At 34.5% G+C, this 15,170-nt stretch overlaps 1 long non-coding RNA gene across 2 annotated transcripts in view; it reads left to right on the forward strand.

Annotated features, from left to right (window-relative positions):
• The window catches only part of LOC102900087, a 204,893-nt gene that overhangs the window by 133,262 nt on the left and 56,461 nt on the right, over positions 1 to 15,170 (forward strand). For both annotated transcript variants that reach the window (XR_006592339.1, XR_006592338.1), the window contains exons 3-4: positions 6,319 to 6,424; positions 7,420 to 7,473. This is a non-coding gene — a long non-coding RNA (uncharacterized LOC102900087). The remainder of the gene's footprint in view (positions 1 to 6,318; positions 6,425 to 7,419; positions 7,474 to 15,170) is intronic.

A 15,170-nucleotide genomic window follows, 5' to 3' on the forward strand; every position in this document is an offset into this window, starting at 1 on the left:
CCTAATCCTCAAACAGCTGCTTGAACCTTTGAATGAATGGCCAAAGAGAGAAGGGAAGGGAAAATCAGGGAGAATAGTGAGAGGTTCAATAGGGGGACTGAGTTGTGAGTATCGACTGCCTACCTCCTCCACCTCCACAGTCTTCACCACAGCTATTGGTGAGCGTGTTTCTATTTTAATTTTCCTATTTATTTTCCTATCAAGTACGAAGCTTACTTATTTCAGTTCTGTTCATCAAATACTCATTGAGGGCTTATTCTGTGGCAGTCAGTCTGCTAGGTAGCAGAGATACAAAGATAAGTACCACATGCTCTTAATCCTTTGAACAGGTTATTTCAAATACTGTTTAGAGAAATTGCAGTTGATGGAGCAGAGAGGGATCAAACATTTGTATGCTTTTTTTTTCCTCCCTGAAAATATTGGTTTTTAAAAGCAAGATGAAAAAAACATTTGAGAAGGAGATATGTAAATATGTTTGTATTCAAGTGGTACAGTTGAGTTATCATGTTTTCTAATCTTTGAGACCTTAATTTCTGTATTTGTGTTATAGAGTATTGAGTTTCCTTTCTCACATCTATTATATTAGGAAAGAAATGAGAGATGAATGGGCCAGATAGGAAGTAAAGAGGAGATAGCAAGTGTGTATATTAAAGGTTAATGGGAAAGAAGATAGGAGATTAAGTTAGAATTGAGAGGAAGTGTTAGTAGAGTACCGAGAAGGAAATTGAATGGGACTCACATATGTTAAGAAAAAAAAGAAGAGAAAAGAGACACATGAAGCAACCAGAAGAGAAGATAAATATAAACACATATTTAAGGAATTTTGCAAAGGAGAAATCTTCAAGTTTTGTTTGCAGCCAATCTTGAATGCTACTGAAAATTTTGATTTCAGCTTTTCAATTCTGGTGCAATGCTACTGCTACCATGTAGGAGGTATGCTTTTGGGGAGGACTGAAAAACAAGAGGGTGTTATTTCACCATAGAATGCCACATGCTTGTATTGGTGAAATGGTATTTAAATGTATTATAGATAATAAAGTAGAAATAACTATGTCGTATTCACATAATATATGTTATATTTAAAATATTACTCAGTGAAAGTCTGTAAAGAAAGTATTTCAGTGTCCTCACTGATACTATGTATTAACAATGTCCTGTTGATCTCCTGATACAAGAATGATGTAATAACCTAAAAGCTTATTTCTGTTTTAGTTTTTGCAATAGCTGCAGTTAGAGACTAGGAGCCTCTACACCCCTAAAGTATAACATTGAGAACCATCTAGATTTAAAAACAAAGTGCAATATAGATCATCCGCTCTAGGAAATGTGCACAAGTGAGCTGTTTCTTAATTTTAACAAGCAATTCATATGAAAGGAATGTAACTGACTTAATTGTATTACATGTAAGAGACATGAGGTAATGGTGCTTTTGATGGGTGAGCATAAAGGAGGACTGGAAAGTAGGTCTGTATCAGTGCATCTGCAGTATCACTCAGGGAACAAGAGGCCCTGAGGAAAGGAGCCAGTGCTGGGTGCTCATAGCAGCCAGGGCTCTATAGCTTTGCTCTTAGCATCCCATCAGGCTGAGTGACGTGATCCACTAACACACAGCTCCCTTGCCTGGAGTGTAATAAGTTCATTGTACAGAAAGCCTGGTCCAAACTGTAAGTGAAGCTCTTAAAACTTTAACCTTATGCTTTAACCTCTTTTACTTCATTGGCAAAATTGGGCAATAACGGTAACAGTTTCATAAAGCTATTATGGAGATTATGTTAATTAATAAATGTAAAGTGCTTACTGCCTGGCACATAGTAAGTATCAAATAAGAATTAGCTAGAACATAGAAGCCTGGCTCTTGTTCCCCCATCTAGTTTATTGCTTTATCTTCAACACTTACTACATAATGAGTGGCCAGTAAGATTTGCTGAAAGGGTGAACAATTTGATAGCTCATGTAGTCTTTTAAAGGTGAGATAAGGAAACACAGAAAATAATGTTTTGGCTTACTTAGCATTTTTATACTGTATTAGAAATTAATAAATTTAAGCTTTGGTCTCTTAAAGCATTTAGTTACAGAGAAAGACAGATACCATATGTTTTTAATCTAATGTGGATCCTGAGAAACTTAACAGAAGACCAAGGGGGAGGGGAAGGAAAAAAAAAAAAAAGAAAGGTTAGAAAGGGAGGGAACCAAAACATAAGAGACTCGTAAAAACTGAGAACAGACTGAGGGTTGATGGGGGGTGGGAGGGAGGGGAGGGTGGGTGATGGGTATTGAGGAGGGCACCTGTTGGGATGAGCATTGGGTGTTGTATGGAAACCAATTTGACAATAAGTTTCATATTAAAAAAAAACTTTTAGTTACATTGCATCAGTAAACGAGGACCTGATCTTTCTTGGAAAATTGATTATATACAGTTTCTAAACCTATAAAAATGAGAAGTCACCTGGACCAAGGCAATTAATGCAATGATTTAGGTAACTTGGAACCTCCACCATTTACCATTCATGTGATTTTGGCTGTTACCTAATCTCTCGTCTGTTTACACATCTAGAATAGTGGAATAGCAATGATATATAGAGTGTTCTTTGGGGGACTAAAATGAGATAATTTATATAAAGTGCTTTGCAGAGTATGTAATATATAATAAGTCCTAAACAATTCACTCTCAAACACAATATTAATTCATTTACTAATCCAATCAACATTTACTGAAGTACTTGTCATGTCAGATATACAAAAAATGAGTAAAATATGGTTCCTATCCCCAAGAATTTCCAGTGTTGTAACATAAGGGACAAATAAAAAGGCAATTATCAAATAGTGGAAGTGCTCTTATAGAGAGATAACAGGGAATCTTAGGAGTTTACAGAGATGGAACCTGAATTACATTTATGTAAAATTACTTGATCAGCAATATATTTTGAAATTTCAATATTTTTAAATTCTGCATTATAATAAGACTAATGTTTATTAATTAGTAAACTAAGTCATTTGGTCAGGAAACACTTAGTATGGACCTAATATGTGTGAGGCCAAGGATAACATATATCATCTGATCTAATCTTTACAACGTGAGGATGCTCTTTTATTTTCTCTACTTTTTACAGATAAGGAAACTCAGAGAAAAATAAAAATATGCCTCATGTCTCACCACAGCTAGCAAATGGCAGAACAGTGTCAAACCAAGGTCTATCTGCCTCCAGAGCCCCCTGCAATTCAGTTTTAGTGTAACTATTAAATTTGCATTTGTTGTACTTGTAGGATTTTGTCTAGTATATATTGTCTACATGAATCATGCTACCTCTGTTTTGGATGTTTTCTAAAATTTTTTATTTATTTTGAGGGAGACAGAGTATGAGCAGAAGAGGGGAAGAGAGAGAGAGAGAGAGAGAGAGAGAGAGAATCCCAAGCAGGGCCTACACTGTCCGCACAGAGCCTGACGTGGGGTTTGAACCCAATTACCGTGAGATCATGACCTGAGCGGAAGTCAGACACTCAACCCACTGAGCCACCCAGGCTCCCCAGTGCTACCTCTTTAGCACTGAGATATCCATTTCCTTAGATTATAGGATTAATAATGAACATTTTCTTTTTTACTATACTATTTTCTACTTAGTTTATTGATATTTATAAATTGTTAAAGTAGTTTCTTAGATGTTTATATAGAACAAGCTTCTGTAGTACTATTCATCAGAATCCTTTTCAAAAACTTAAGATTTTAGCTTTTGGTTGCTTGTATATTATTTCTTAAACATTTACTCATAATTTCCATTTCCATAGCTAGAGATTAAAGTAATTAACAAAATGTGCTCTTTTTTTTCCTATTGAATACAGAGATTTTTATCTAAAACAATGAATTGTTCTAAAGTCATATTGCTATTGGAGAGCACCAGTATAGTTCTGGTTTTAGTCTCAGTGATAAAAGACAAAAATAGTATGTGATCATTCAGTCTGAGTTTTGAAGGTGGTGGCAATGAAGCCTTGAAACAAATTTAAAACGTCACTTGTGTTTTTGTTTTGTAAGACTTGAGATATGAACTTCCTTTAGAGCAAGGCTAAAGCTTTGGAATGGGGTTAAAACTCAAGTATCCTTTTCTGTTTAATAAAATTACCTTACATTTCTGTTCTGTTTGTAGAATTTCACTTCCTTTTTAAAAAATGCATCAGGTAAAAAGCATTTATAACTTTTGTTCTGATTTTGTAACTCATGAAGTGATAAATTTGCTTATTTTCAGTTACTTACCAGACTATTATCTTCAGAGAAGTACATGCTGGCTTTAGGTGACCCTCAGAGTTAATTGGAAAGATATCTGTGCCGGGCTTGCTGTATATATGTTCCTGTTTATGACTGGAGGATGGGTAGAACTCTGTACATTTTCTATCCAAGGAAGAGTCTGAACAATGATGAGGCTTTGATTAATACTATTGATGCTTTAATGGCTCATTTTATATCCTGAACACTGGGGGGAAGTATGTTCCCTTCTGTAAAGACTATGGTTCTTATGACTCACTTAACACAAATAGCAAAAAAGCATGAAAGATCTCTTGTCTCACAAGAAGAAATGGGTGGCCGTATAATGCCAGTTGCATATATTACTGAACTGTTACAGAGGAGAGGAAATTACCCAGTCAGAATAGATATGTCTCTGTAGCCTTGTATCCGCATTCTAATAGCCACAGAGTTTATCTTAGTCTGAACGGAGCTCTAAGTTATTAATTGTTTTAATGATTTCATTGATTTCTGTTAATCTAGGTAATGTGCCTTACTAAATTCGGTAGTTTATTTTGCTTTTCAATTAACCTTTTACTTTTGTTATATCATTTTTTATTAAAAACAAAGGTTTTATCTGCATTTTAATGATATGCCTATCTTAGTATATTATGAATTATATTTGGCTATCTGTACTGCAATTTTCCTGAATACTTTAGGATAATGGCACACCATAACGGCTCAGTATTTTATTACAGGTTATCATTGATACAGAAGACTTTTAAAAGATACTTGAATAAATTCTAGAATTCTTTATGTATAACCAAAATATATATTTAAATTGTTTTTTGTATTTTTAGAATACAACCATGAAAGAAATGTAATGCTTACTTTACTTTTACTTTTCCAATGTAGGAATAATGCTACTATTTCAAATTAAATTCAAGTTATTTTAATTTTGTTCAATTAATAGATACAAAAATATATTATAAAATCTTGGAAAATTTAAAATGGTGTTTAAAAATAGTACATTCCGGAAGAAAGGCTACTGTATGTGTATACTTTCTGTGTTTCTAAAATATTTCACCGGCTTATATAGATTAATTGATATTCAAATACAGTCTGCCTAATGAAGATCGTAATTTGTTTTGTCAGATATAAAGTTATCTGTATATTTATTAAAATATTAGTGAAATGGTCCCACGTGATGCTGAGGTAGGTTCTCTATTCTTCATTCCTGGGGAGTCACATTCACACATAACTTTTGTACCAATTAAAAACTGTTAATGACAAAACATTGTAATTGATTAGTCTTTGTATATTTACAACTCACTTTAATTGCTGAAAAACGCCATTTGTCAGTTTCATGTTCTATTGACAATGTTATTGATTTATCTGAATTTGGCTTTGTCTTGTCTCTCGTACATAAAACTCACATATGCAGTTCAAATGGGAAATGACTGTATTGATTTCCTTAACTTGAGCCCAAATGCTAAAGATTTTTGGATAAGCTTTCTCATTACTTAAGCCAAAATCAATAAGAAAGAGCATCTTTTAATGAAAGAGCAGTTTGAGCAACGTACTTCAGAAATAGGGTCCTGTTCATTCTTTGCTTTACAAATCGATCTCCTAGGTTCCTTAAGTGAGGTCCAATTGGTTGACATTGTGGTTTGTCTTTGTGTGTAAACTTGCAGCTTCAGAAAAGAGAAGATGAGCTACAGAGACAGTGGAAAGAAACTCTCTCCCTGAGAAAGAAGAGTTCAGTACCAAGTGTAACTAGTGTTGAAATGCAGCACAATTTACAAATATACCAGATAATTCTTACATCTATCAAGTTCGTGCTTATATGTGATGATTGCACAATATTTTAAAAGTTCCTTCCCTGTTTTGTTAATATCTATATGTGCATATTATATACATTTACATTAATCTTATTTTAACATTTGCTTTTATTTATACAGAAAACCTCTGCTCATTGCTGCAGTTGATATTTATATAATGCAAAGTAGTTCACTGAAACATCAGGTCATTTTTACAATAAGTTTTTGTTAAGTGATCTTTGGATTTTCATTTTTTTTCACTGTTACATTTCCCATTTTCTGCAGGAAGAGAAACACTGGAGGTGAGCTACAGCAATAAAGTGCCCGTGCTGAGGAACGGCAAAATGAACTGAACATATAAAACAAGTTGTAAGGACAGGCCAAACGTCAGGTACTGTACTATGATATCATTAACTTCTGTGAACTACATAAATTAAGCTGATTATGCCTTCACTTAATTAACTGAGAATGACCTATTGATGTATAGGCCGAGTTAGCTAGAGACCGCTTGCTGCACTGTACTTAATTTATTGGTTTTCAATTAGTTCTTCTCTTGCCCATGATTGTTGAGAAAAAAAAAATGTCCATTTACATCTATTTTCTGTAGTGTGGTTTTATGCACAGTGAGTTTCTATTTAAAATTTTATTCCGAGTACTATTTTTTCTTTGCCAGCAATGCTTAGGTAGATTTGAAGAGTTTGTTTTGTTTTGTTTTCTTATTGTTAGATATAATTTGGTTTCTGGAATAAAAGAATTCTACACATGAATTCATCTTGTTAGAGTTGTGATATTATTAAGTTATCTTTAGAAAAGATCCCGTATATTCCTTTCAAGAACTATTTTGCTTTAATTACATTTTGGAAATTAACGTTTATCAAATTTGCTGTTAAACTACACTTTTGTCAAGCAATCTCAGTGAAGAAGGTTCTTTGGTAAACCTTTAGATTTTTGAGATTTTTTTTCTCTAAAAACTTGAGCTTTTTGAAGTGGAAAGATTATAGTATGAATGGTCATTCTCAGTTTCCTGTGGTAGTAGGACGATTGTACATGAGAATACCTTTAGACAAAAATTTATTCTTCAACTTTTGCCCTTATATACACTGATTTTGTGAGGTCTGAGAAACCTCACTATGTTGCCCTCTACTATATAGCTTTTATAATCCACTAATCAAAAGATATTTATTAGATCATTCTTATGATCTCAGTATCTGAGCCTTAGAACATTTCACTAGAGATTGGTAGTCTGATTTTAGGTATTATAATTATTTTAATAATTTATTATTGATAGTTATTATAACAGGGTTAGTCAAATTATAAAAGTAAACTAAATATAAGGAAAGTATGTGACTCTGCTTTGGTAATTTGCTTTATCTCTCCTAAATTTAGGTCTGTATCTGAGAATAGAGTTAATAATGGAATGCGCACTCAGGACCCTTTGAGGTATTTGCCAACTCTTGTATATATGCGGTATAAATATTACTTGTTCTGGAAGTTCTGACAGATAAATATTTCTATGGGTTGGAGTAATCAGAGATGGGTTAAAGATTTAATTGCTCCTACAAGACATATATGGGGGACAGTATATTGATAATCTATGTTAAAATTTCATGCAGAATCTAATTAATACTGTAGGAGTTTGTGGGCATATGAGGATTTAACATTCTCATTATTTGTGAATAACCCTGAAAGCTCATAATGAGTTGTGTTAATGTGTGCATTACAAATTTGAATCTCATACCCTGTACCCATGCCATGGCATCGGGAGGGAAATTTAGCAGCTATATTCAAAGAGACATTGTTTTCTACACGTTTTCATATATGCAATGATATATGTAATGATTGGCCTACTTAAATTCCTAGCCACATTTTCCTGAATTTTCACAAAGTGTTTGCTCTTACAGAATTTGTGAATTAGGGGAACAACAAAAGACTCAGTATCTTGTTTGGAAATATCAAATACCTGTTATTTCTTGAAAATCTAAAGTGGATTTCTGTGACAGAAGGGGATAAAACTTATGTTTTGCAAAGAATATATGCAAAATTCACCTCTAGTTTTGTAATTTATGGGATTTCAAATGGACACCAAAGTGGAAAGGTTATATATGGCCTATGTGTGTGCATATTTGTGTGTATGTATGTGTGTGTGTGTGTGTGTGTGTGTGTGTGCGTGAGAGAGAGAGAGAGAGAGAGAGAGAGAGAGAGATAGAAAGAGAGAGAAACTGAGGTGTTCAGGGGAAAGTTTTGAATTGGAGATGTAAATTATGAAATTGTTAACATTATCAATGTTATTAAAGTCAAGAGAAAGGATGAGATGACCAAGAAGTAAATGCTAAGTAAAAAGAGAATCAAGGAAAAGAAGCCTTGTTGGTATTCCAACATTAAAAGATGAAGGATATGAGAAATCAGGAAAGGAATCAAACAGCCAATGATAATAAGAAATCCAGGAGGGGCGCCTGGGTGGCGCAGTCGGTTAAGCGTCCGACTTCAGCCAGGTCACGATCTCGCGGTCCGGGAGTTCAAGCCCTGCGTCAGGCTCTGGGCTGATGGCTCAGAGCCTGGAGCCTGTTTCCGATTCTGTGCCTCCCTCTCTCTCTGCCCCTCCCCCGTTCATGCTCTGTCTCTCTCTGTCGCAAAAATAAATAAACGTTGAAAAAAAATTAAAAAAAAAAAAAAAAGAAATCCAGGAGAATCAGGAGCTTTAGAATCCAAGCAAAGAAAACATTTCAAGGAGAAAGAAATGATCACCTGTGTAAAATGCTGCTTATAGTTCATAATATGGGAGCTAAAAATTAACAGTTAAGCTTAATTATATAGAGGTCATTGGCGATCTTGACAAAAACAATTTTAGTGTCTTGGTGGGTGCATATTTATTCTGATTGTAATGGTCACAGTAACAGAAAAAAATATATATAATGCAGAAAATAAAGAGGATCATTGCTAGAACAATGTTTTGAGAGTGAAAATGCTGATAGAATCTACTAGAAGAATGGAAAGTTTGGCCGTAGTTAAGAACATGGGCAAATCTTCCCCAGTAATATAAAAGAGGGTAACTGGGCACAAACACAGTAAGTAGATGTGATAGTCTTGAGTTATCGAACTTTTCAGTGAAAGAAGAAGTAAGGTTATCAATTTAAAGTAACAATGGGGAAGGAAGTGTTGGAAGGTTGAGAAGTGAAAAGGGATGAAATATTTTGCTTGGACAGTAAAGGAAGGAATTGGCCATAACAAGTAAGCCAGAGCACTTAAAATACTCAGCTTTATTCTAATTGAAATGTTCCATATTTTCTCATACCAAGTCTGTCATTCTAACATATTAACATTCTGTATTGAAACTGTGTGCTCAGTTTCTGTCTGTTCACTAGATTATGAGCAGCTTGAAGGCAAGATGTATATTTGATTCATTTTTATATTCATAACATCCAAATGAAGTCTCTAGAATGAAGTATGAAATTAAGAATACTTGATAGATGACCGAATAATTTATGTGATATATTGTATGTTGTACTAAAGGCATATAAACAGTCAAAAAATATTATTTATATTTGGGAAAGTTGATGCTAGGTGTCATTTCATATTTAAATGGAGCCATCATTTTGGGGTGCCTGGGTGGCTTAGTCGGTTAAGCGTCTGACTCTTGATTTTGGCTCAGGTCATGATCTCACGGTTTGTGAGTTTGAGCCCCACTTCAGGCTCTGAGCTAACTATGTAGCCTGCTTGGGATTCTCTTTCCCTCCCTCTCTCTCTGCTCCTCCCCTGCTTGTGCGTGCACTCCCTCCTCTCTCTCTCTCTCTCTCTCTCTCTCTCTCTCTCTCTCTCTTTTTCTCTCTCTCCGTCAAAATAAATAAATACACATTTAAAAAATAAGTAAAATAAAAATAAATTAAACAGTCATTTTTTTTATAGTCCAGCCATTTTTTTTTTAACTTTAGGTGCATTACTCACTTAATCATTCTCCTAAGTTCATGGTCACCATTGGTTCATACAGCCCTCATAAAGGCCTCTCTCTCCTTATAATGTTTATTTAATTTAATAGAAAATTATTTTTATTTCCACAAGGATTATATGAGAACATGGCTTGCCAGCAAAGACTGTGTGGTAAGTCTTTTGACTTTTGACAGTCTTGTAGATAAAATATGGAATCTCCTTATACTCATTATAGTTTTAATTTTAATTTCGATAATCTAAAGGAAATTGAGCACCTTTTTATATGTTTAATGGTTATTTATATTTTTTTCTGTGAATTACCTGTTAATATCTTATCGTTCCAATACTATGATCATTTAGTTTCTCGCCATTCTTTTCTGCAATGAGGATGTCTTATGTTGCAATAACTTTTCCAATAACTGCAAACCTTACATAATCTCACATTGACTCATGACCTCATATTATTCTACTTTCTTCTGAATTTTAAGCCCAATAGGCTTTATTTTGGATGTTCTCATTACTTGCAACTATTTGCATTAGTTCATCCTATTTAATAGGAAAGAGCCTCTGACCTCATTATTTACACATCTACTAAAGCAGCTGAATATTTATAGTTTCTATTCCATCTGATATTGCTTAAGTGGATATATTTTCTGAAGGTTCTAAGGTTCTTGATATTTTTTCCTTACATTAAAGGTTTAATTTGATATTTCTCTGTGGGTTAGCATCCTTTCACTATGAAGTATGGGTATCCTGCCACCAGGAACAAGCAACCAGCTTCGCAAACAGAATAATTGGTGCTATTCTTTTCACATACACAAAAGTAAGTTAAAACAGGGTAGAGCTTTTATCATCAATTGATTCTTAGAAGTCCTTTCTTGATATTTCAGCCCCAAGGCTTATATCAAAGTTGTTTCCTTCAATGTGGAAACTTCAAGCTTCCAATTCACCAGTCTGCAAGCCCTGAGCATCAAAGCAGACCTGGCCTGTGATCCACGGCTAAGCACTTACTTTCTTGAAGTGATGCTTAGTGCTCTGATTCACCATCAAGATCTGAGGGTGCTGTTATGAGAAGATAAATTAGGGAACCAGACGATTAAACCCTTTGGCCTCCACTGAGATCTTCCTGAGCAGGAGCACTTGTCTCCAATTCCTCTTTGACCTGTTATTGTTTCCATATGGCGGCCACTGCTCAGGACTCTCACTTGACTTACACACGATTCCTGAGAGATTGACATGTGTGAGGATCCTGATTGCTTCAAACAGTAGTTGTGGAGAGGCCATGGAAACCAAAGGATCTTTACCACTGTATATTATCTTCTCTTTAGCTACCATTTTATTTCATGCCAGAACTCATGCTCTTTTCTACTATTCTGACAATTAAAACTGTAATTTTCTTTATTTTTCAAAATTCTCTGGTAGTTTCTCATTTCAATCTGTCAGGCTGATGGCTTTATAATTTCCTTACTTAGAGAAGTCATGATTTTAAAATACTTATCATCATCATCGTCGTCGTCTGCATTCTTATTCTGATTGAAATTTAAATAAGAGGGAAACCAAATGATGTATGATTTATTAATATTTCCTGCATATCAAGTTTTCATCATTTTGTCCAACTTTCCTCCTGTGTCACATGTTATATTTGTGCTCATCTAACACTGTGTGAAGCTCCATTTCTCACCTCTTTGTTCTGCCTGTCAAATGACTTAAAACAGAAAGTAGAAACGTTAGATCTTTGTTGTTTTAAATATATACATTTGGGGCGCCTGGGTGGCTCAGTCGGTTGACCGACCCACTTCAGCTCAGGTCATGATCTCACGGCTCGTGAGTTCGAGCCCACGTCGGGCTCTGTGCTGACAGCTCAGAGCCTGGAGTCTGCTTCCGATTTTGTGTCTCCCTCTCTCGCTGTGCCCCTCCCTCATTCATGCTCTGTCTCTCTTTCTCTCAAGAATAAATAAAACATTAAAAAATTTTTAAAAATAAAAAATATATATACATTTATATTGTGTGTGGGGGGGAACTGTTCCTCAGACCCTTTCCAGTTGATCTTCTAGTCACGTCAGTTACCCCGATAAATGTCTTAAATCCATTTCTCTATCTTTCTCCCACTACGCAGTTCAGGTCTTCATTTGGGCCTTTCTTACATTGGTCTCCTCCTCTTCTATTTATCCTCTCTCTGTTAGGCTAGACTTAAAACATGCACACATATGAACATGCAGAAACCTGATTAGATCATTCCTCCACCTAAAATCCTTTTATACTCCCAGATAACTTGAATTTCTTTTCAAACCAAAGCCACCAGGAATAGGCAAAAGAGAAGCTAACTCAGGCCGTGCTTTGAGTGTCTCATACCCAATCAACTATAATTCCACTTTTTTTTATTTGTTCGGCATAGCTAAAATTATATTTAAAGATAAGTTCACCATTTACTGTGATTATGCCATGTAATGAAGATCTTTCAGATGTCAGTGTCTTACAATGGCAAACATTTACTTTTCTTGTCCATAGGTCTTTGGATTGGTTCAGGTGGTTTTGCTGCAGGTACTTGAGGTTTCCTCCTCGTGTCTTTCTTTCTGGTATGAGTGGCCGTTTGTGGCCTCTTTCTTCATGAACATGCGGAAGCAACAGAGACAGGTCAAACAATACAAGCACATTTCAGAGTCTGCTCAGTTCCTATGTGCTCAAATGACATTGGCCTACGATGTCACATAATAAAGAAACATGCTCAACCCATAGTGAAACCATGATGGGGGTATAGAGGGCATGAAATATAGTGAATAAGTAATAGCACCTATTACAAAAAAAGCCCTCCTGTTCTACACAAAAGTTTTAAAACAATTGATCTGCCAGATAAAGTGCAAACCTTAAGAAATAAAAATCTACATATGACCTTTAATTATCTACCTTTCAGTTTATTTTCCGCAGCTTTCTGCTATAGCTGAGTAGTCATTGCAGCAAATTAATCATAACACTTTCATACGCATATACCTTTTTCTCTCTTTTGAATGCCCTATATCTTCTGGGGAAAACTAGTTCTCATCCCTGTTTACCCACCTTATTATTAGAGCTTGCTGTTCCCAAATAAAGCATTTTCCTGGCCAAAATTAACTAACACTGAATTTTGAAAGCTAATGACTCACATGTAGGCATAGATACATTTAGTTCATCCAAGGAAAGATAGGCCCTGTTTCAACCAAAGTCTGTAAAGGAATGCTGCGGAATCTGATTTTGTCCACTCTGATTCAAGAATGTTGATTGAAGAAGTTAGACTGGACATAATTTTCCCAGATTTTAATATACTATAGTATATTAAAATATATATATAAATATATATTGTATGTTAAATACTATAGTATACTTACTATAGTATTTCCTAAAAGAGGCACATCATGAGTGTGAGTGAGGAAATTATGAAAATAAGAGTGGTGTAGACTTTGTGGTATAGTTAACAACCATAATTTATATAAAACAGACAATAAGTGACATTCAGTAAAGTTTTTATATTATTTTCTCCTTAGGGTATAACTCAAAGACTATGCTCTATGGTTTGCGTTCCTTTTCTGCTGGTTTCATCCAGTTCTAACACTCTGCTGTGTATCTTACACTGTTCCTGAATCATATGTGCTATGTTGGAATGTTACTTTCTTATATCAGAAACCTTCATTTTTTTTTTTAATATATGAAATTTATTGTCAAATGGGTTTCCATACAACACCCAGTGCTCATCCCAAAAGGTGCCCTCCTCAATACCCATCACCCACCCTCTCCTCCCTCCCACCCCCCATCAACCCTCAGTTTGTTCTCAGTTTTTAACAGTCTCTTATGCTTTGGCTCTCTCCCACTCTAACCTCTTTTTTTTTTTCCTTCCCCTCCCCCATGGGTTTCTGTTAAGTTTCAGAAACCTTAATTATTAACTTTCTACTCATGTACTTGTTCCAAAAACAGATTTTAAGTAGCAGATTTAATAATTTCTACAGCTAAAGAGGCATTCCTCACTCAAATTATTGCTGCCAAACATTGTCTTCTCAGCTTTTAATATCCTAGGGAAGATAGATAGATGATAGATAGATAGATAGATAGATAGATAGATAGATAAGGCAAGTTTACTCCACAGGCTGTGTACTTTGCTCCATATCATCCGACCCTTTGTATTGTACTCATGCAGCAAGGAAAAGGATTTTGTTTCACTGTTCTTGGGAAGAGCAGTAATGTAGGAACAGAGCTGAATATGGTTCTGGATGGAACTGAAATGTGGATGCTACAATACTAGTTAAGTAAACAATGCCTTGGCAACTCCGGCTTTTCTGCTTCTCTGTTATGATCATTGTCTAGTATGTTACATATACATCATACATACAAAAGATAGGAAATTGAATTTGTGTTTGCAAGGAACTTCTCATGGTAGATGACAGATAAGCCAAAGCAGAGGTATGCTGAAGATGGTTGGCACTGTATCAAGAGATTGGATTGTTTAGCACTTCTTTCTACTTCCTTGTTCAGTGATATATTGATAACTTGAAATTGACCATGGTAGGAATATTTGGTCCATGGAAATTGGCAAATCCTTCAAACCAGATAGTTTTTATTTTTTTATTTTTATTTTTTCCAGAGAGCTAGTTACTAGTATACCAAGAGCAAAGCCTTGCACTCTTATATAAATTTTTGTTTCCTTTCTTGTCAGATTTATAAGTTCTAAGTAAATTTCATTTATTTCATCTAATTCATAGTGTTTTATATATATTTTTTCACACATTCTATTTGTTTCCACTTAAGATAATCACATATCCCAGTACTTTTTTTTTCTTTCTATTAATCCTTAAATTCTTTCTTTCTTTGTTTCTTTTTTTTTTCTTCTTAGGATTCTGATCAGCTATTTATAAAAAGATTCTGATAAAATGTTATATATTTCAAAATTAAAATGAGTATCATGCTTATTATGTTATGTTACATTAAAATGTTACGCTATAACTATTTATCAATTCTAAATATTGGTTCGCAGGGAATTTTAAATTCATGTAAAGAATTTTCTGATTTATATGCAAAGACAGAAACTTGTTAGCTTAAAAAGATTCTCTCTTCCCCAAGAGAATCTAAATCTTAAAAATAAGTAAACTATATTTTTATTTGAAACTATTCAAATAGACTCTTCCCAAAATATTAAAAATCAAGTTAAAATAGATGTTATTCAATAGTAGCTCTGCAACAATAGGTAA

This window comes from Felis catus, chromosome F2, assembly GCF_018350175.1.
Source record: "Felis catus isolate Fca126 chromosome F2, F.catus_Fca126_mat1.0, whole genome shotgun sequence".
In the NCBI taxonomy this organism is placed as follows: Eukaryota; Metazoa; Chordata; class Mammalia; order Carnivora; family Felidae; genus Felis; species Felis catus.